Consider the following 21,929-nt stretch of genomic DNA (forward strand, 5'->3'; position numbering starts at 1 on the left):
CGTCGGGTGGAGAAGGGGTTAAAATGACGCAAATCGCGTCATTTTTGCCCCGCTCCCTTCCCGCGGACCCGCGAATCGCGGCATTTCCCGAAGACACTGCAGCGTCTCCCCGAAGACACTGCAGCGTCTCCTCTCCGGGCTTCTCCCGGAGAGGAGAAATAAAAAGTAGGTAAGTATGGTATACAAAAGCTACACCCCCATAATGAGGTTTATCAAGCTAAAAGGTGCATAGAATTACACAACCTGGAAGTTTGTGGAAATGAAATACATCAGCTAAAGACATGTGGACAGCACTGCAGGCAGTGCCTAAGGAGGTCTCAGGAGAAGGATACATTTAAGATGTGTATTGTACACCACCAAGTTATGTGAATGCAGCAGTATTAGTGACTATATTGACAAAATGATGTCTGTTTCTCAGCAGCTAATATCTTTTGGAGTGCAAGTACTGTAGATGATGAGATCCCTACAGTGATGCTTCCTAGGGGATACAGTCATTAGGTCGACCACACTTAGGTCGACAGTCATTAAGTCGACCACTATTGGTCGACATGCATTAGGCCGACATGGTCACTAGGTTGACAAGTACTAGGTCTACATAAAAAAAGGTCGACATGAGGTTTTTTTTTTTAAATTACATTTTTTTTAACTTTTTCATACTTTACGATCCACGTTTACTATGATTGGGAATAGTAACCTGTGCCAAGCACAGTGGTAGTAAAGCGAGGCACCTTGTCCAAAGCATGGCGAGCGAAACGAGCCATGTGAGGGGACACGGTGCACTAATTGGGGTTCCCCGTTGCTTTACAAAGAAAACGACACCAAAAAAGTAACAAAACTCATGTCGACTTTTTCCCATGTCGACCTTGTTCACGTCAACCTAATGTCTACGTCGACCTAGTGACCATGTCAACCTAATGCATGTCGACCAATAGTGGTCGACTTAATGACTGTCGACCTAAGTGTGGTCGACCTAATGACCCATACCCACTTCCTAGTTATGGCATTAGAAGCAAATATAGCAAAATTAACCACAGACTCAGTAAGAGCAAAGTTACTACAGTCCCAAGAACCCATGCTGTTAGTCAAATGCTGAGGCTACTGCATTGCATAAAAAAGTTAAAGATTATTATAATAATTCAAGTTCAAGTTTTACAATTGTCACAAGATAAGTCACTAAGCATTTGAGTGCATTTAAAAGAATGTGGATCTTATACAAAGCAAGAAAGGAATCAGCCCTCAGTATCACAGCTAGAAACAGGAAAGGTTGCTGGTATACCGATCGGGTTGGGTAGGGGAGACCGACGCTGGGGATCCTGATGGTCAGCATACCGACCCCGGGATCCCAACCACAGAATGCAGGCAGGGGGCGAGTGCAACAAAGCCCCTTGTGAGCTTTCTGCGCTCACAACGCAGCGGGCTCAGTGTCATACTGTGCTCGCCACAGGTTCTATTCCCACTCTATGGGTGTCGTGGAAGCCCACGAGTGGGAACAGTCCCTGTTAGTCGGCATGTCAGGCTGGCAGGTTTTAGATAGGTCAGGATCCCGGCATCGGCATAGTGAATGCCAGGATCCCAAACGCCGGTCACATGACCGCATCCCTATCGATTAGGGCGCAACCATGCATTTTTGCTGCAATGAGGAGTTGTTCACCACAATAATCAAGTGTTATTTAGTCACAAGCAAAGATATTGGAATTTAAACAGAGAGTTGGAGTTATTTTTAAGAAAATATGGTATAGAGCATCAGCTGACCAAATGGAACTGCTCACTGTACAGGGTGCTTTGGCAGCTGCACTGGGAGGGGGCTGGAGAAGCTTATAGGGGGACATTTGTTCCCCTCAGCATCACTGCACAGGAGGACAGTGTCCCCCATAGCAGTTGACCTGGACCCCTCCAACAAGCCTGGTCTGTGTAATTAGTACAGCTCCCCTCTCAAAGCCTCTGATGATGGACCATCTGCACCCAACCTTACAATTTTTTTAAATCAATGATGTTACTATGCTGTAGATGTCCTGGACTAATATACATTATACTGTATAGAATTAAATACAGGTTGTAACTGCTTTATTGGCTAATAAAAATGCTAATAAACACATACACATAGAACTTCTAGGTGTCGCTTAAAATTTGGTATGTAATGTCTACATAAATAACCCCTAAGTGTAGTGTTTTATGCAGACATTGATATTGCTTGCTCATGTTACCAGATGGTAGGATTTCAAGAGGAGCCTGAAAAGTAAACTTTGTGAGTGCCACGTTTAAGCCAGGGCATTGCAGCTGCCACATCTGGAGCTGAGCTTGTTGGCCTGTATTTATGAGCAGGAGATTGAGGTAATATGAAGAAAATACTGTGGCAGAGGTCTCCCAAATGCCCTTGCCAATGATAGTCAGGTAATTATCATTACAATGAATACATGTACATTGCAAATACATTGGGCTTGATTCAATTCAGCACGCTGTTAATAACGCTGGGAGGGAGCTCCCAGAGTTATCAATTCAGATGTTGTACCCGACTATAGGATTACTTGTCGCACCCCTCCAGAGATACGAGCAGAGATCAGACATAACTGGGTCCCCAATGCTGTTTTGTCTGTGACCTAGCGTTGTGCAAACAGCATCACAGCCAGGTACTTTAGTCAGAGAATGCCCGTTCTTGCGACTAAACAACCTGTGAGTATCGGCATTCAAAGGCTTAGCAGCACGCTGAATTGAACAGCTCCATGACCTCCTTTCCGGCACTATTCAACGCAAGTTGAATTGAATTGACCCCATTGATTGATTGTGTAGTTTAATTTAATATCTGATCTCATCCTCCTATTGTTTCAAGTCCAAAATTCTCCTGTGAGCAAACTGTTTGCTATTTGATCCTATTGTTAGAAGGTTTGTATTATACTGTAATATTTCATATATATCTTTGAAGAACATTTATAACCTTATCAAACCACACCCCAACCCTTTCTCTTTCTGTCTCTCACTTTCATGTTCTCTCTCTTGACACACAGAACAAAAACTGCTTAATGGCATATTACCACTAATATGTGCATTAGTGTTGGAATCAGGCAAACCACAAACATTCACATCAGTGACTCACAAATCATCCAAATAAGGAGCTAAATGGGTTTTTTTTTAAAATGCATTTCAAAATGAGAAATAAAAACAATTTAATAAAGGGAAATCTAAAAGTATTTGATGCAATTACTGCTTATAATTTTTCTTTTACATTCACTGAAGACCAATAGGAGGACATATTACTGCCACTGGAGGTGTCTGAGGAGTAGGAGTATGAGCCGCCAGAGACAGCAACCACCTCACCACCCAGGGTTGGACTGGCCCACAGGGGTACATGGGGGAAACCTCCAGTGGGCCCCACTGCCCGAGGGGCCCCTCCTCTAGGGATCAGGATCCAGACTCTGCATTTGAATTATACATTACACATGTTAACAGTGCCGTTTCTAGCGGCGGGCGAGCCGTGCAACCGCACGGGGCGCCCGCCGCGGCACTTTAAGTGTTATTTCCTCCTCTCCTCCCTCTCCCCGAGCGCTCCTGCTCGAGGGGGCGGAGTTTCGCGAAATGACACGTTTGCGTCGTGACGTCATGACGCAAACGCGTCATTCCACGAAGCCCCGCCCCCCGAGCAGGAGCGCTCGGGGAGAGGGAGGAGAGAAGCCTGGAAGGAGGCGGCGGCGGCGGCCGGCGCGAGGGACGTCCGGCGGCGGGATCCGAAGAGCGGAACATGTAAGTATATCTCTCTCTCTCCCCCTTCCGTCCCCCCCACCACTTGACACCTGCCTGCCACACTGGGGATACCTGCCTGCCACACTGGGGATACCTGCCTGCTGCACTGTGTAAAATGGGGACACCTGCCTGCCACGCTGTGTAAAATGGGGGCCTGCCTGCCACGCTGAGTAAAATGGGGGCCTGCCTGCCACGCTGTGTAAAATGGGGGCCTGCCTGCCGCACTGTGTAAAATGGGGACACCTGCCTCACTGTGTAAAATGGGGACACCTGCCTGCCGCACTGTGTAAAATGGGGGCACCTGCCTGCCGCACTGTGTAAAATGGGGACACCTGTCTTCCGCACTGTGTAAAATGGGGACACCTGCCTGCCGCACTGTGTAAAATGGGCGCCTGCCTGCCGCACTATGTAAAATGGGAACACCTGCCTCACTGTGTAAAATGGGGACACCTGCCTCACTGTGTAAAATGGGGACACCTGCCTGCCGCACTGTGTAAAATGGGGACACCTGCCTGCCGCACTGTGTAAAATGGGGACACCTGCCTGCCGCACTGTGTAAAATGGGGATACCTGCCTGCGTACTGTGTAAAATGGGGATATCTGCCTTCCGCACTGTGTAAAATGGGGATACCTGCCTGCGTACTGTGTAAAATGGGGATATCTGCCTGCTGCGCTCTGTAAAATGGGGACACCTGCCTGCCGCACTGTGTAAAATGGGGACAACTTGGCTGCTGTAATGTGTAAAATGGGGACTTTTTTTATTTTTTCCCCCCTGTGGTGGGCGTGATGATATCAGATGAGGCCATGCCTTGTCGGGAGCGCGCGCGCCTCCGGCGCGCGCATACTTTTTCTTTTTATAGCTATATGGGGGGGCGCAATTTTTTTTATAGCAATGGGAGGGGGGGGGGGGGCATTTTTAAATCTCGCACTGGGAGCCAAATTGTCTAGAAACGGCCCTGCATGTTAACTTACCGTATACTGCACATGATTATGGTGTATTTTCTATAGTGCATTGCTGTTATTAACCTGGTACATTATCATGCATGCGCAAGCAGTATTTACTATATACATTTTTCAAGGGGTCCAGCCCATGCACTCTTTAATGGTTAGGCAAGCCTCTGTGGCAGCTAGCCACACTCCCGCTGTAGAGTGGTCACACCCCAAAATATGTGCTACCACTGCTTTCCCCCGGTGGGCCCTACATGCCCGAATCCGACACTGTCACCACCTGCTGCTCCTGCATCTTCACTATCTGTGAATTTCTTGGAGGATTCGAGAGAGACCACCAGGTTAATAAACTGGTTAATATCTGCCAGGTTTTCTATATGATTAGGGACCAACAGTCACAACATCTTGGGACTATGGGAGTCATTCAGACCCGATCGCACACTTTTTTTGCAGCCGTGCGATCGGGTCTGAACAGTGCATGCGTGTGACCCGCAATGCGCAGGTGCGTTGCTGCCCGGCAATGGGGGTCACCGGAGAGCGACGGCTTCTACGAAGGAAGCGATCGCAGGGGCGTTCGCAAGAAGATTGACAGGCAGAAGGCGTTCTTGGGCAGCAACTCACCATTTTCTGGGAGTGTCGGTAAAAACGTAGGCGTGCCTGGCCGTTCCGTAGGAGGGTTCCTGACGTCACCACCGGCCAAGATCATCGCAGTTTCTGATTAAGTTCTGGACTGTGCAGAAACTGCACAAACTTTTGTTTGTGCAGCTCACTGCACAGGCCATCGCACCCCTGCAAAGCCCTTACCCCCTCCCCTGTAGGCGGCGATTACCTGGTCGCAGCAGTGCAAAAAATAGCCTGCGTGCGACCAGGTCTGAATTAGGCCCTATGGCAAGCTGCATGAAGGAGGTTGGCATGACCCTTGTAGCTATTCTTGTAACTATCATCTGCCCCGTCTGCAGTGCAACATGGTTTTGCCCAATTGCTAACTTTTTTGGTTTGCTAAAAAACTTAGTGGGTCATTCCGAGTTGATCGCTCGCTAGCAGTTTTTATCAGCCGTGCAAACGCTATGCCGCCGCCCACCGGGAGTGTATATTAGCTTAGCAGAAGTGCGAACGAAAGGATCGCAGAGCGGCTACAAATTTTTTGTGTGCAGTTTCTGAGTAGCTCTAAACCTACTCAGCGCTTGCAATCACTTCAGACTGTTCAGTTCCTGTTTTGATGTCACAAACACGCCTTGCATTCGCCAAGCCACGCCTGCGTTTTTCTTGGCATGCCTGCGTTTTTCCGACCACTCCCTGAAAACGGTCAGTTGCCACTGAGAAACTCCCACTTCCTGTCAATCACTATGCGGTCAGCAGTGCGACTGAAAAGCTTCGCTAGACCCTGTGTGAAACTACATTGTTTGTTGTAATAATACGTCACGCATGCGCAGAAGTGCCGTGTTTTTGCCTCATTGCCGCACAGCGAACGAATGCAGCTAGCGATCAACTCGGAATGACCCCCTTAAGACCTTATTCAGGCGACCTTATTCAGCATCAGTTGCAGTTTTGCTAATTTAGCAAAACTGCAACTGCTTGCGATCGCATGCTGGGGGCCGCCCAGCACAGGTTAAGGCTGCCCAGCATGCAAATGCTCGCCAGTGATGTGATTGCAATTCAATTGAGAACTCATTGCTGAATTAGGGATACCAACCTGCCTGCACAACCTGGCTGCAAAGGCAAGCACAGAGTGGCCGTGTTTCTGTCGCAGTGGCCGTGTGTGACATCATGCAGCCGCCCCGAAAATGGTCCCTGCCCACACCCGGTTTTGCTGCACCGCTGCTGCAAAGCCGTTACGCCGCCCCCACAAACACCTCTGTCTGTCACTCAGGCAGAGGCGTTCCCATTAATGAGATGTGATCACATTTCACTGTATGCATACGTGCAATGCATACGCACTGTGCATGAAATCATCAGTATGCATGATCCATACTGAATAAGGCCCTTAGTTCTCTACACTCAATCAGGGAGCATTTGTGTCTAACTTGTTTTCAACTTTGCATCATACTCATAGAGCAGGCATGTCCAAAGACCGGCCCGGGGGCTAATTGCAGCCCGTGCTCACATTTCCACCGGCCTCTATACAGCCCTCAGGCACACTGCCTTTTCAGACCGGTGCACCCTGCCGCACTGACACTCTCCGCCCGTTGCTGTCAGCTGCGCTACACGGTGACTGACAGCTATCTTCCCCTCCTCTGCATGCAGACTATAGGCTGGTCTGCTGATGATCTGGTGAGACAGGAGGGCTGGGGTTGCCTCTCCCGCGAGACAAACCTAGCCCTCCTGTGTGTATGGATCTATAAAAGGAGACACCATGGAGGATCATCACGGTGGCCATCTTTACTGCAGCTCCACAGCAGTGTGCGGTGATCAGCGGTCTCAATAAGTTCAGTGCTTCACTCCCTCATAGGTGTTCTGGGTTAAAGCATTTTCACTTGTAAGTAATTCTCCAATGTGTATCTGGCAGCACTGTGGGGGCATATAATGTGTATCTGGCAGCACTGTGGGGTCATTTGTGTATCTGGCAGCACTGTCGGGGCATTTGGGTCTACCCCATCTGTGTCATCCCTATCTGTCTGCCCCTCCCCTTTAGAATGTAAGCTCTCACGAATAGGGCCCTCTTTCCTCATGTGCTTATCCTTTTCTTACTTTAATATTCCTCAACTGGCCAAATCCTGCATTTTTTTTGGCCACCTTGAAACTTATCTCTATGTCATCTACTGGTGTAGTTATGCTTAGTTACCCTGTGCTTGTCCTATATTGTCTTCAACTGTAAGTCACTGTTTTCCTATTTTGATTATGTGCATATATACTCTGTAATTGGGTGCTGCGGAACCCTTGTGGCACCATATAAATAAAGGATAGTAATAATAATAATAATAATTTGTGTATCTGGCAGTGCTGGGGGGTGGCATATAATGTGTATCTGGCAGCACTGTGGGGACATATAATGTGTATCTGGTAGCACTGTGGGGGCATTTGTGTTTCTGGCAGTACTACTGGGGGCATATACTGTGTATCTGGCAGCACTGCTGTGGGCATATAATGTGTATCTGTCAGCATTGTAGGGGAATTTGTGTATCTGGCAGCACTGCTGGGGGCATATAATGTGTATCTTGGAGCACTGCTGGGGCATATAATGTGTATCTGGCAGCACTGCTGGGGGCATATGTGTATCTGGCAGCAATGTGGGGGCATTTGTGTATCTGGCAGCACTGCTGTGGGCATATAATGTGTATCTAGCAGCACTGCTGGGGGCATATAATGTGTATCTTGCAGCACTGCTGGGGGTATATAATGTGTATCTGGTAGCACTGTGGGGACATATAATGTGTATCTGGCAGCACTGTGGGGGCATTTGTGTATCTGGCAGTACTGCTGGGGGCATATACTGTGTATCTGGCAGCACTGCTGTGGGCATATAATGTGTATCTGTCAGCATTGTAGGGGAATTTGTGTATCTGGTAGCACTGCTGGGGGCATATAATGTGTATCTTGGAGCACTGCTGGGGCATATAATGTGTATCTGGCAGCACTGCTGGGGGCATATGTGTATCTGGCAGCAATGTGGGGGCATTTATGTATCTGGCAGCACTGCTGTGGGCATATAATGTGTATCTTGCAGCACTGCTGGGGGTATATAATGTGTATCTGGCACTGGGGGCATTTGTGTGGCAGCACTGGGGGCATTTGTGCATCTGACAGCACTGCTGGGGGCATTTGTGTATCTGGCAGCACTGGGGGCATTTGTGTATCTGGCAGCACTGCTGGGGCATTTGTGTATTTGGCAGCACTGGGGGCATTTGTGTATCTGGTAGCACTACAGGGGCATTTGTGTATCTGGTCGGCCCCCACACATTTTAACCTCACCAAATCTGGTCCTCTTTGCAAAAAGTTTGGACACCCCTGTCTTAGAGGAAAGATATATAAAATGTCACAATTACTGCAGTAAGATACAAGCCAGGATTTTGAAAGTATTTTTCAATTTTTTTGTGTAAAATAAACAACAAAAACCCCATTTCAAATATCAGCATAAAAATATAAACATTAGTAACAATGTTGCTAGGAAGAATCAGAATGAAATTAATCAATACATGCTCAGATTGTCCCTGCTTAACTTAGCATTCCTGCTCAGAGTATTCCTGCATAACATATCGTTCCTGCTCAGACTCTTCCTGCATAACATAGCGTTCCTGCTCTTACTGTTCCTTCCTAACTTGGCTTTCTTGCTCAGACTGTTCCTGCATAAATTAGAATTCCTGCTCAGATTGTTCCTGTATAACTTACCTTTCCTGCTCAGACTGTTCCTGCATAACTTAGCATTCTTGTTCAGAATGTTCCTGCATAGCTTAGCATTCCTGCTCAGAATTTTCAAACATAACTTATCGTTCCTGCTAAAACTGTTATTGCATAAATTAGCATTCCTGCATAACTTAACATTCCTGCTCAGACTGTTCCTTCTTAACTTAGTGTTTCTGCTCAGGCTGTTCCTGCATAACTTAGCTTTCCTGCATAACTTAGCTTTCCTGCTCAGACTGTTCCTGCTTAACTTAACATTCCTGCTCAGACTGTTCATGCATAAGACAGCGTGCCTGCTCAGACTGTTCCTGCATAACTTAGCTTTCCTGCTCAGACAGTTCCTGCTTAACTTAACATTCCTGCTCAGACTGTTCATGCATAAGACAGCGTGCCTGCTCAGACTGTTCCTGCATAAGTTATCTTTCCTGCTCAGACTGTTCCTGCATAACATAACTTTCCTGCTCTAACTGTTCCTACATAACTCAGAGTGCCTGGTCAGTCTGTTCCTGCATAACTTAGCGTGCATGCTAAGACTGTACCTGCATAACTCAGCATGTCTGCTCAGACTGTTCCTGCATAACTTAGTGTGTCTACTGTAGTTTTTCCAGCTAGCAGAATACAACCTCGAGCAACAGGTACTTATAGTATATACATATACTATAACACATTTATATGGAATAGAGTATTTACAGGTACTTATAGAAAAACATATTGTTCAAAAGATGTTAAATGTTTTTGTGTGGCAATGCAATCAATTCAATCTAAATGTTTATTGTATAACTTATTTTATTCAATATAATGGGAAAGGATTCCTACAGTATATACCACACATGCATATGTCTTGGCACCTCCCAGTTGACAGGATAGGTTAATAGAAAGTGCAGGGCAATCAGAGATGGGTGGATTGGCATGCTGAGAAATCAGCACTTGATTATACTACTTAACCTTCTTTATCTCCTTCACCTCTATTACACAGAATACCACAGATCTGCATATATTACAAATGTACAATTGTTATGTGCAGAGCCATAACTAGACATTTTGGTGTCCTGTTCTGAATAGGGACAGTTTGCGCATCCCCAAAAAATGGGGAATGGTCTTGCAGGAAAGGGGCATGGTCACGCCATACACTAGTGCCCCTTATTCATGTTACATCATACAGTAGTACCACTTGTACGCAGTATGCCACACAGTAGTACACCTTATACACAGTATGCCACACAGTAGTACACCTTATACATATTATACAACAGTAGTACTCCTTATACACATTATGCCACACAGTAGTACACCTTATAAATGTTATGCCAGACTAGTGCCACTTATACCCATATTCCACAATATCACCCTTATACACAGTATGCCAAATATTAGTACACCTACTACATAGTATGCCACACAGTAATACACCTTATACACAATACACCACAGTATTAAACCTTATACACAGTATGCCAGAGTAGTACTTCTTATATACAATATATCACACAGTAGTACCCCTTATACACAGTATGCAACACAGTAGTACCCCTTATAAAAAGTATGTCACACAGTAGTACCCCTTATACACAGTATGCCACACAGTATTACATCTTATATAAAGTATGCCACACAGTAGCACCCCTTATACACAGTATTCCCCACACAGTAGTACCCCTTATACACAGTAGTGTACCATATACACAGTATGCCACACAGTAGTACCCCTTATACACAGTTTGCCACACAGCAGTACCCATTACAGTATGCCACACTGTATTACTGACAATAAAAAACACTAGTCCTGCTGTTAGATCAGACTTAGGTAGAGAGGAGAAGGGGGCATTAGAATTTATCTATTACATTAAGAACTAGGGGATTGAAAGTTATTTTAGAATGGGAGCCTATGGACATGAGGGGGGGGGGGGGAGTGCACTGGAGCTGGTGGCAGATGCTTGGTCACACTGCATGTGGAGGTGTTGGTTCTCTGCCCACAGTGCCTAAGAGCTGTTTGCCAAGAACACTCGGCACCACCCTAGTTGCGGCCGTGGCTATGTGCAGATAATAATAAGAGCTTCACAATAGGGCTAATTCAGACCCGATCGCTGCTGTGCTTTTTCACAGATTGGGCGATCAGGTCTGAACTGCGCATGCGTATGCACCGCAATGCACAGGCGCGATGGTCCACAGCGACGGCGAGAGCTGGGAAGCGATGGGATGGTGTGAAAAATCTGATCGCACCAGTGATCACAAGAAAAGTGACAGGAAGAGGGCATTTGTGGGTGGCAACTGACCGTTTTCAGGGAGTGTCTGGAAAAACGCAGGAGGGTCTCGACGTTTTGTGGGAGGATTTGTGATGTCAGCTCCGGCCCCGATCATCGCAGCAGCTGAGTAAGTCGTGGGCTGTGCAGAGACTGCATATACTTCTGTTTGTGCAGTTCTCCTGCACATGCGATCGCACCCCAGCACAGCGAATTCCCCCTCCCCCTGTAGGCAGCGACTACTTGATCGCAGGGATGCAAAAAACGCACCCTAGCGATCAGGTCTGAATTACCTCCATTGCTCATGTAAATCCTACTCTGTCCTCACAATATTTACCACATCTAAAATCCTGTAATTCGCTGACCACTGTCAGGAGGGATGATGTCTCTTTTACTGTAGTTAGTACAAGTGGAATCCTCACATTTTTAATCACGGTGAAAAATATCTATCACAGCTTTGTAACAAAATGTATTATTTCTGACTTGAGAAAAATGATTCGTTTGGAAAATGTCAAATTTGCATGTGACCTTTATCTGTATCCTTATTACTGTGATAAAGTATTTTTCATACCATTTACAAACACTTCTAGAGAGGTATTTAGCTATAAACCTGCAATAAATCTGGTCCTTCATTTTATCTTCCTTCTCTTTTGTCTTTATTCTCTCGTTTCATAAATTGCTTAAATTAAATGGCTAATGTAACCACTTCAGTACCGAACATCCTTCATACAACAAAGAGATAACAACTCACAGTATGCTGTACTTACTGTGTGTACTGTAAATTATAATTACTGTATATACACATTATTACTTTTGGTCAGTGGCGTAACTAGAAATTTTTCTCCCCCAAGCCAAAAAATTTTTGGCGCCCCCCCCCCCCCCCCCCCCCCCCCGCTGCATAACTGGGAGCAAGAAAGGGACAAATATGCGCGCGCCGAAGGCGCGCGCTGCAAAAAAAGGGGCGTGGTTTTGTTGGAATGGGCGTGGTTTCTCGTAAAGGGGCGTGGTATTGCAGGAAAAGACTACCTTATACCCCAGTTTTGCAACCTGCACGCCCAGACGTTAGCCACCACAGGAAAGAAAAATAATCCTGATTCATGCCCCTTACATTATTTGTCATTTTTCCTCCTTATAGTAATGCCCAGTATACATTATGCCACATACTGCAATGGCCCTTAGACATTATGCCGCACACAACAATGCACATGACACAATATGCACACACTGTAATGCCCCCGACACATTATGCCACACACCGTAATGCCCCCGACACATTATGACAGGAATCGCAATGCCCGTTATACATTATGCTACACACTGCAATGCCCCTGATACATTATAGCACATACAATGCCTGTGACACATTATGACACACACCGCAATGACCTTGAGACATTATACCACAATGCCCGTGATATAGTATACCATACACCGTAATGCCTGTGACACATACCGCAATGCCCTGCCCGTTATACCCTATGCCACACACCGCAATGCCCGTTATGTATTATGCCACACTGCAATGACCCTGAGACATTATACCACATACCACAATGCCCGTGATATAGTATACCACACACCGTAATGCCTGACACATTATGACACACACCGCAATGTCCGTGATACATTATGCCACACACTGCAATGACCCTGAGACATTATACCACATATCACAATGCCCGCGATATAGTATACCATACACCGTAATGCCTGTGACACATTATGACACACACCACAATGTCCGTGATACATTATGCCACACACCGTAATGCCCATTACACATTAAGTCCTACAGTAAGGCTTCTAATTACTTTTCAATTACCTTCTCGTTGTCAGGGGTTTCATGCACTGGGTGTCATGCTCGTTGCCAGGTGTTTCATGCACTGGGTGTCATGCTCGTTGTCAGGTGTTTCATGCACTGGGTGTCATGCTCGTTGCTAGGAGGTAGTCCTTGTTGCTAGGGCTGTGCTCCCAGTGCCACATATGTCCCCAGTGCCAGATATTTCCCCACGGTGCCAGGTACTCACATGCCCCCGGTGCCAAATATAGCCCCCCCCCCCCATGTGCCAGGTACACATATACCCCCCCAGTGCCAGATATGCCCCCAGTGCCAGATATTCCCCCCCAGTGCCACATATGCCCCCAGTGCCAGATATTCCCCCCATGCCAGATATGCCGCCAGTGCCATATATTCCCCCCCAGTGCCAGATATTCCCCCAGTGCCAGATATGCCGCCAGTGCCATATATTCCCCCCGAGTGCCATATATCCCCAGTGACAGATATTCCCCCCCAGTGCCAGATATTCTCCCCCAGTGCCATATAAGCCCCAGGGCCAGATATTCCCTCCCAGTGCCAGATATCCCCCCCCCCCCCCCAGTGCCACATATCCACCCCGTGCCAGATATCCCCCCCCCAGTGCCATATATGCCCCAGTGCCAGATATCCCCCCCAGTGCCAGACATCCCCCCCCCCCAGTGCGATATGCCCTAGTGCCAGATATCCCCCCCCCCCCCCCCAGTGCCATATATGCCCCAGTGCCAGATATCCCCCCCCCCCCTTCCCCAGTGCCAGATATGCCCTAGTGCCAGATATCCCCCGCCCCCCCCCCCACAGTGTCATATATGCCCCAGTGCCGGATATCCCCCCTAGTGCCTGACATCCCCCCCCCAATGGCCATATATTCCCCGGTGCCAGACACCCTCTCCTCTCTCCCCCCCCGTGACAGATATGCCGCAGTGCAGCCGCCGCTTGTTGGAGAACTTGGAGGGACACGGCGGGCGCAGCGTGTGCCTCTCCTGTGTCCCTCCTGAGTCCTGCATCATCTCCGGCGGCCGCGGGTCTGATAGGGGGAAGTGCCGTCCGTGAGCTCTAATTGGCTCACGGACGGCACTTCCCCCTATCAGACCCGCGGGCCGCCGGAGATGATGCAGGGCTCAGGAGGGACACAGGATAGGCACACGCTGCGCCCGCCGTGTCCCTCCAATAAAGCAGACTGACATGCGGACGTTCGTCCGCATGTCAGTCTGCTGTAATCAGTGGCGCCCCCGCAGCCCCTCGCCCCCAAGCCACCGCGAGGACTGCGGGGGCAGTAGTTACGCCACTGCTTTTGGTCTAAAACATGTTTGCAATATTCTTGTTTTGAAGCACAAGTATGAAATGGTTTATGTGGGAAACACTGTACAGAAAGTTCCAAAAATCAGTAAGAAAAGTAAATAATTGTTGTGGTTTGATGAAAATATAAAACACGACACGATCCCCAAGTATTTCCTGTCATAATTAATCTATATTCACAGAGCACCAATATTGCACAATGTTTAGGTACATATCTATTAAATACATATCTATTAAATACATTTTGCTGGAAATCCTGCAAAAACGGAAATGTGGATAATGAGTGTGCTGAGTGTGCTATATTGGGAAATTTACCAAGCTCTAGAATGCAAAACATTGTGGACCTTGGCCCTGGCATCCAGGGTCACCCTCAAGTGAGGACTGCCAGGACTGGAGTCCCGTGCCATGACAGAACCAGAGGTCCACACCAGCTCCCTGCATCAACGCAGCTCATGTAGGCTGTTTTTTTTTTTATGGAGCAGTCCCGGGATGGGGGTACTCTACCCCTGTCCCAGGCCCCGAGGTCCTGAGGGGCCCCAAGGTTCACAGGAACAACCCCATGCCCTTACAATTAACGGTACCGGCTCCTGGCAGCAGATCAGCAGTGCCGCAATTTGAAGGTGTTTAGGGGGCAGGCCTAATACAGAGAAGTGCCTGCCCCCATGAGAGACGTTTTCTGTAGTCAGGTAATTTCTCTTCAGCTTGCTCTCCCTCTACCCCTCTCTTTCCCTAACATTCTCTCCCTTCTCTCTCTCTCACTGACAGTCTCTCTCACTGTCACTCTCTCTCTCTGCCTAACACTCTGTTCCTTTCTCCCTGACACTCTTTCTCTCCCTGGCACTCTCTCTTTTACACTCTCTTGCTCTCCCTCCATGACACTGCCGTTGTCTCTCTCTCCATCCCTGATACTGTCTTTCTCTCTCTCTCTCCCTCCCTTCATAACTCTGCCTCTCTCTCTGAGACTATCTGTCTCTCTCTCTCTGACACACTCTCTCCCCCTCTCTCCATGATGGTGTCTCCCTCACACTCTCCCTGACACTGTCTCTCTATCTCTGACTCTCCCTGACACTGTTTCTCTTTCACCCTCTTTCTCTCCCTGACACTGTCTCTCTCTCCCTGACACTGTCTCTCTCTCTCTCTTTCTCCCTCACACTGACACTGACTCTCAATTTCTCCCTCTTTCTCTCCCTGACAATCTCTCTCTCTCTCCATCCTTCATACTGTCTTTCTCTCTCTCTCTCTCCCTCCCTCCCTGCCTCCCTCCCTCCCTCCCTCCATGACTATGCCTCACTTTCTCTTTGAGACTGTCTGTCTCTCTCTTTCCAACACATTCTCTCTCCCTGACAGTGTCTCTTTCACACTCTCCCTGATGCTGTCTCTCTCTCTGACTCCCCCTGACACTTTCGCTCTCATCCTCTTTCTCTCACTGACACAGTCTCTTCCTCTCTCTCCCTGACTGTCTCTCTCACTGACACTCTCCCTGACATGGTCTCTCTCTCTCTATCTCCCTAACACTGTCTCTCACTCCTTGACACAGTCTCTCTTTCCCTGTCTCTCTCACTGACACTCTCTCTGTGACTCTCTCTCTCTCCCTGATACTTTCTCTCTCTATCCCCCCTTTCTTTCTATCTCCCTCTTTCTTTCCCTGACACTCTCTCTCAGTCTCTCTTGCTCCCTTCTTTCTCTTTCTCCTTGACAAACTCTCTCTCTCTCCCTCTCTCTCTCTTGCTCCTCTCCCTCTCTGATACACTCTCTCTCCCTGATGCCCTCTCTTTCTCCCCCCTCTCCCCTGTCTCATCCCTTTCTCCCTGACACCCTCTCTGACACTCCTCTCTCTCTGTCTGAAACCCTCTCTCTCCCCTCTCTCTTATTTGCTCTTTTTCCATGAAACACTCTCTCTCTCTCACACCCTCTCTTTCTTTCTTTCTTTCTTTCTTTCTTTCTTTCTTTCTTTCTTTCTTTCTTTCTTTCTTTCTTTCTTTCTTTCTTTCTTTCTGTCTCTCTCTGACCCAACCCTCTCTCCCCCTCTCATTCTCACTTCTCTCTCTCTCTCTCTCTCTCACCCTGACACCCTTTATCTCTCGCTCCCAGTGGAGGGATGTGTGCGTGTGAGGATCAAGGGGGGCCCCAAAGATATCCGTGTACCAGGCCCCAAGAAATCTGTTGCCAGCCCAGAGATAGAGACAGCTTTTTCTTCATCCCTAGAGTGAGTGACCTGTTTTGTCAGTCCCGTGCCCCACAATTTCTGATGGTAAACCTGCTGTCATCTAACGCCACCTAAAAATGCCCCTAAGAGGTACACAAATATGACATGCTAAAATAAATACAACTAAAATAATAGAGGGGACTTGTTACAGTTTATACACTAAAAGTATGCAAGTGAGACAAAATGTGTTCAACTACCATCAATGTGAGGAACATTGTCAAACAAAACAAAAACAAAAGAGGGAAAGACCATACAGGGCAGATGTTTGGGCAGGGCAAATGCATCCCCAATACCTGTGTTTGTTTATTAATTTATGTTACTCTGCGTTTGAATGCTCATATCCAGTTCTGTATCATGATGCAATTAAGTTAAAATTTGTCATTGAGTCAGGGAAAAGATCCAACATGGGTGTCAGATTTGTGAATGTTTATTTTTTGTTCTAACATATATAATTATAGTATCACATTTCAAGCAATATGTACATAAGTAACTCTGGCATATGCCAATACTTTCTTGTCTGGGTAGGAGGATAACTATATTTACTCCAAAAGAAGTGCCTAGACCTGCCACATCTAATTGTAGACAACATTAATCAATTATATGCTGTTGGGGTGCGCTAGCACAGGAGAAACATTTAATCAATATGTGGATTAGATTAATTATAAGGAAGTAAATTTGAAGGTTTCCTCCTATATGGATGAGAAAAATCTTAATTTTTTTGTTTTTTTGCGGTTGGTGATAAAAGAGGATTTGTTGATCACAAAAGATTAAAGTAGGAAGCAATTCTGAGATCCACTTTAATGGCTACCACTCCAGCCATGTATAGAGAGTGGTCCATTATTGACATTTCCTCTGGTTATAAAGAATAGTAGTATTTCTTCAGATTTTAATAATGCAGTTGAAAATGTAAAAGTGTAAAATAAAGTTGACTTTTAAATTTAGTGCCCAGTCCTGGACTACATGTACAGTACATATTGCTCGCAGGTCTTTGTACCATGAGAGTTTGTGATTAGCAGTTGTATAGCCAGTTGTTATGATTGAACTGCGAATAGAAGATAGTATAGTACAGTGAATATATATATATATATATATATATATATATATATATAGGAGCACGATTTTGTAAGGGAAGAACTGAAATGGAAGTGGAATGAGAAAATAGGTACGGTAAGTAGCTTTAAAAAACACTTGGTTCATTATGTAATGAATAAATTAGCTCATTTTAGAGCACAGTTACAGTATTTAGAATTCAACTGAAACAGGAGTGCATTGAGAAAAGAAGAGTAGTTTGGAAACAGATCGAGTTTTGATTTTTTAGTTTGTTCTATCATTGCTCTGGCAGTCATGTCTGGCTTAGTGCAGCGTACTATCTGCTTGGCATTTGTATGTCAACTTTATTATTATTATTTATTTATTACCAGGTATTTATACGGCACACACATATTCCACAGCGCTTTACAGAGAATACAGTATTTGGCCATTCCAATTAGACCCTGCCCCAGTGAAGCTTACAATCTATATTCCCTATCACATTTATACTCACACACAAATAGGGTTAATTTTATTAGGAGCCAATTAACCTACCAGTATATTTTTGGATTGTTGGAGGAAACTGGAGTACCCGGAGGAAACCCACACAAGTCAGGGCCTGACCCACAGTCAGGCCCATGATGGGAATTGAACCCATTACCTCAGTGCTGTGATGCAGTAATGATAACCATTACACCGTCCGTGCTGCCCTTATCTTTCTGAACTGTACAATCTATAGGCAGCTCTCTTTGTTGAGATTTTAAATGTTATGATGTTATGACAATCAGGGCAGTAACTACCGATTATCCAGGATGGCACTTTCTGTAATTATACTGGAATTCAAGATACAGCCATGGCACCCTGAAAAAATGTTTGGGATGCACAAATCTCCCACTTTCAGTGGGGTAGACTGCAAAGCAGGCTGCATGAGCCTAGTTATGATGGTTTCCACTGCCTGGAAGCTGCACAAGGAGTGTAGGATGTTCTTGCACAATTCTAGTGCTCTAGGACGGTTGCATCTTATGATGTCATGACATCACTGTTTTTCTTCCCACCTAATAGATTAGTGGCAGGCAGAGGCGTAACAAGGATAGGGCGAGTGGGGCACGTGCCCTGGGCGCCTTGGCAGGCCCAGGAGAGGGGGCGCCGCTGCCGGCCAGGGCATCATGCCCCACTCGCCCCCATCATGCCGAAATGTGAGGGGAGGAGAGCGCAGCGTCTCTCCCTCCCCTGACCTCCGCCAGCACTAGCAGCGCTGCGTGTGTCCGGTCTCCGGCGTTAGCCAATCAGAGCTTGCGGACCGGCTCGTGATTGGCTGCCGGTCCGCGAGCTCTGATTGGCTGGCGAACTGGCGCCACACAGCCGCCGGAGACCTTGAGCTGTGAGGGGAAGGAGAGGCGATGCGCTCTCCTCCTCTCACAGACACAACAGGCGGTGAGTGACGGGGGGGGGGGGGGGATTTGGACGACTCGGGGGTGCACAGTGGGGCAATGTATCTGGCACAGTGGGGCAATGTATTTGGCACAGTGGGGCAATGTATCTGGCACAGTGGGGCATGTATCTGGCACAGTGGGGCATGTAACTGGCACAGTGGGGGCAATGTATCTGGCACAGTGGGGCAATGTATCTGGCACAGTGGGGCAATGTATCTGGCACAGTGGGGCATGTATCTGGCACAGTGGGGCATGTATCTGGCACTGTGGGGCAATGTATCTGGCACAATGGGGCAATGTAACTGGCACTGTGGGGCATGTATCTGGCACTGTGGGGCATTTATCTGGCACTGTGGGGCAATGAAGCTGGCACTGTGGGGCAATGTAATTGGCACTGTGGGGCATGCATCTAGCACTGTGGGGCAATGTATCTGGCACTGTGGGGAATGTATCTGGCACAGTGGGGCAATGTAACTGGCACTGTGGGGCAATGTATCTGGCAATGTAACTGGCACAGTGGGGCAATGTATCTGGCACAGTGGGGCATGTATCTGGCACAGTGGGGCAATGTAACTGGGACTGTGGGGCAATGTATCTGGCAATGTAACTGGCACAGTGGGGCAATGTATCTGGCACAGTGGGGCATGTATCTGGCACAGTGGGGCAATGTAACTGGGACTGTGGGGCAATATATCTGGCAATGTAACTGGCACTGTGGGGCAATGTATCTGGCAATGTAACTGGCACTGTGGGGCAATGTATCTGGCACTGTGGGGCATGAATCTGGCACTGTGGGGCATGTATCTGGCACGGTGGGGGCAATGTATCTGGCACAGTGGGGCAATGTATCTGGCACAGTGGGGCAATGTATCTGGCACAGTGGGGCATGTATCTGGCACAGTGGGGCATGTATCTCTCACTGTGGGGCAATGTATCTGGCACAATGGGGCAATGTATCTGGCACAGTGGGGCATGTATCTGGCACTGTGGGGCATGTATCTGGCACTGTGGGGCAATGTATCTGGCACAGTGGGGCAATGTAACTGGCACTGTGGGGCATGTATCTGGCACTGTGGGGCAATGTATCTGGCACTGTGGGGCATGTATCTGGCACAGTGGGGCAATGTAACTGGCACTGTGGGGCAATGTATCTGGCAATGTAACTGGCACTATGGGGCAATGTATCTGGCAATGTAACTGGCACTGTGGGGCAATGTATCTGGCACTGTGTGGCATGTATCTGGCACTGTGGGGCATGTATCTGGCACGGTGGGGCATGTATCTGGCACGGTGGGGCATGTATCCGGCACTGTGGGGCATTGTATCTGGCACTGTGGGGCAATGTATCTGGCACTGTGGGGCAATGTAACTGGCACTGTGGGGCATGTATCTGGCACTGTGGGGCATGTATCTGGCACAGTGGGGCAATGTAACTGGCACTGTGGGGCAATGTATCTGGCAATGTAACTGGCACTGTGGGGCAATGTATCTGGCAATGTAACTGGCACAGTGGGACAATGTAACTGGCACAGTGGGGCAATGTATCTGGCACAGTGGGGCATGTATCTGGCACAGTGGGGCAATGTAACTGGCACTGTGGGGCAATGTATCTGGCAATGTAACTGGCACTGTGGGGCAATGTATCTGGCAATGTAACTGGCACTGTGGGGCAATGTATCTGGCACTGTGTGGCATGTATCTGGCACTGTGGGGCATGTATCTGGCATGGTGGGGCATGTATCTGGCACGGTGGGGCATGTATCCGGCACTGTGGGGCATTGTATCTGGCACTGTGGGGCAATGTAACTGGCACTGTGGGCCATTTTCAGTGGCCACACCCCTTCTGGTGCATGGCCACACCCCTTCTGGTGTGTTGCCATGCCCATTTTTTTTCCGGCGCGCGCACATGCTTTTTTTGCTGTTTCTTTGTTGTTGTTGTTTTTTTTTTTGGGGGGGGGGGGCATTTTCCATTTTGCCCTGGGCTCCAAAAACCCTAGCTACGCCTCTGGTGGCAGGGGCACTCCTGGGCTTAATCATAGAAACAGCTGCTGCCACCACAGTTCTTGACTCTGCCATGGACCCAGTAAGATGGTTAGGGTAGTGGTATTTTGGCTGGGGATCACAGCTGCTGCTCAACCTCCTATCTTGTTTTGTCTTTCTGGGAATGGTATGTGCTTGTTTGGGGTCTTTATTTGGAATTGACAATTACCTTTTTCAATGTCAGAGTTGGCAACACTAGTGGGAAGTCTATACATAGCCACACCACTCTGCCTACACAAGGACAATAAGGCTCTCCCATGTTCTTCAAAGCATCTTTTTCACACCAGAGAGGTCTTTCTTGTCATGCCAACACTAAGACCTTTATTGAGACCAGCGGTGCACCAGATAGTGCATTTGGCTCTCTAGCAATACATCCTGCAAAATTTGCCCGCAGCAGACAGGTTCTTGCTCCTTGACTCAGTTCACCTCATCAGATAAGGTTGGCTTTGCTCACATCCAGGTACTTCAGATCTATTACTGGGTCATATTCAGATTCCAGATTACACTGAACATAGTGCCTGCAACACTTTACACTGCCTTTCCTCTGCAATACCCTCAACGCTTATAGACCTTCATTTGCCTTAAAATCTGATTCCCACTAGGTCCAGACTCCAGTTTTCCTGAGGTAGCTGACCCACACAAAGGTGGTGCACTTTTTCTTCTTTTCGCACACTACAGTAGGTAGTGCATACCTGATGCCTAGACCCAGAGGCGGATTTAGACCTCATGGTGCCCTAAGCAAGACACAGATTTGGGTCTCCCTTCCTCAAAAAATCCTCAGTGTGCCCCCCACGAATTGCAGCAAACAGGTCCTGCTGCCCCCCAGTCAGTGTATGTTACCCAATCTG

General features: G+C 47.6%; 1 long non-coding RNA gene across 2 annotated transcripts in view; it reads right to left on the reverse strand.

The window, feature by feature from the left end:
* Positions 1-13,234, reverse strand: part of LOC134928148 (uncharacterized) — a 196,425-nt gene extending 183,191 nt beyond the window's left edge. For both annotated transcript variants that reach the window (XR_010177840.1, XR_010177841.1), the window contains exon 1: positions 13,084-13,234. This is a non-coding gene — a long non-coding RNA (uncharacterized LOC134928148). The remainder of the gene's footprint in view (positions 1-13,083) is intronic.
* Between the last annotated feature and the right edge of the window lie 8,695 nt (positions 13,235-21,929).

Source organism: Pseudophryne corroboree, chromosome 5 (assembly GCF_028390025.1).
Source record: "Pseudophryne corroboree isolate aPseCor3 chromosome 5, aPseCor3.hap2, whole genome shotgun sequence".
In the NCBI taxonomy this organism is placed as follows: domain Eukaryota; kingdom Metazoa; phylum Chordata; class Amphibia; order Anura; family Myobatrachidae; genus Pseudophryne; species Pseudophryne corroboree.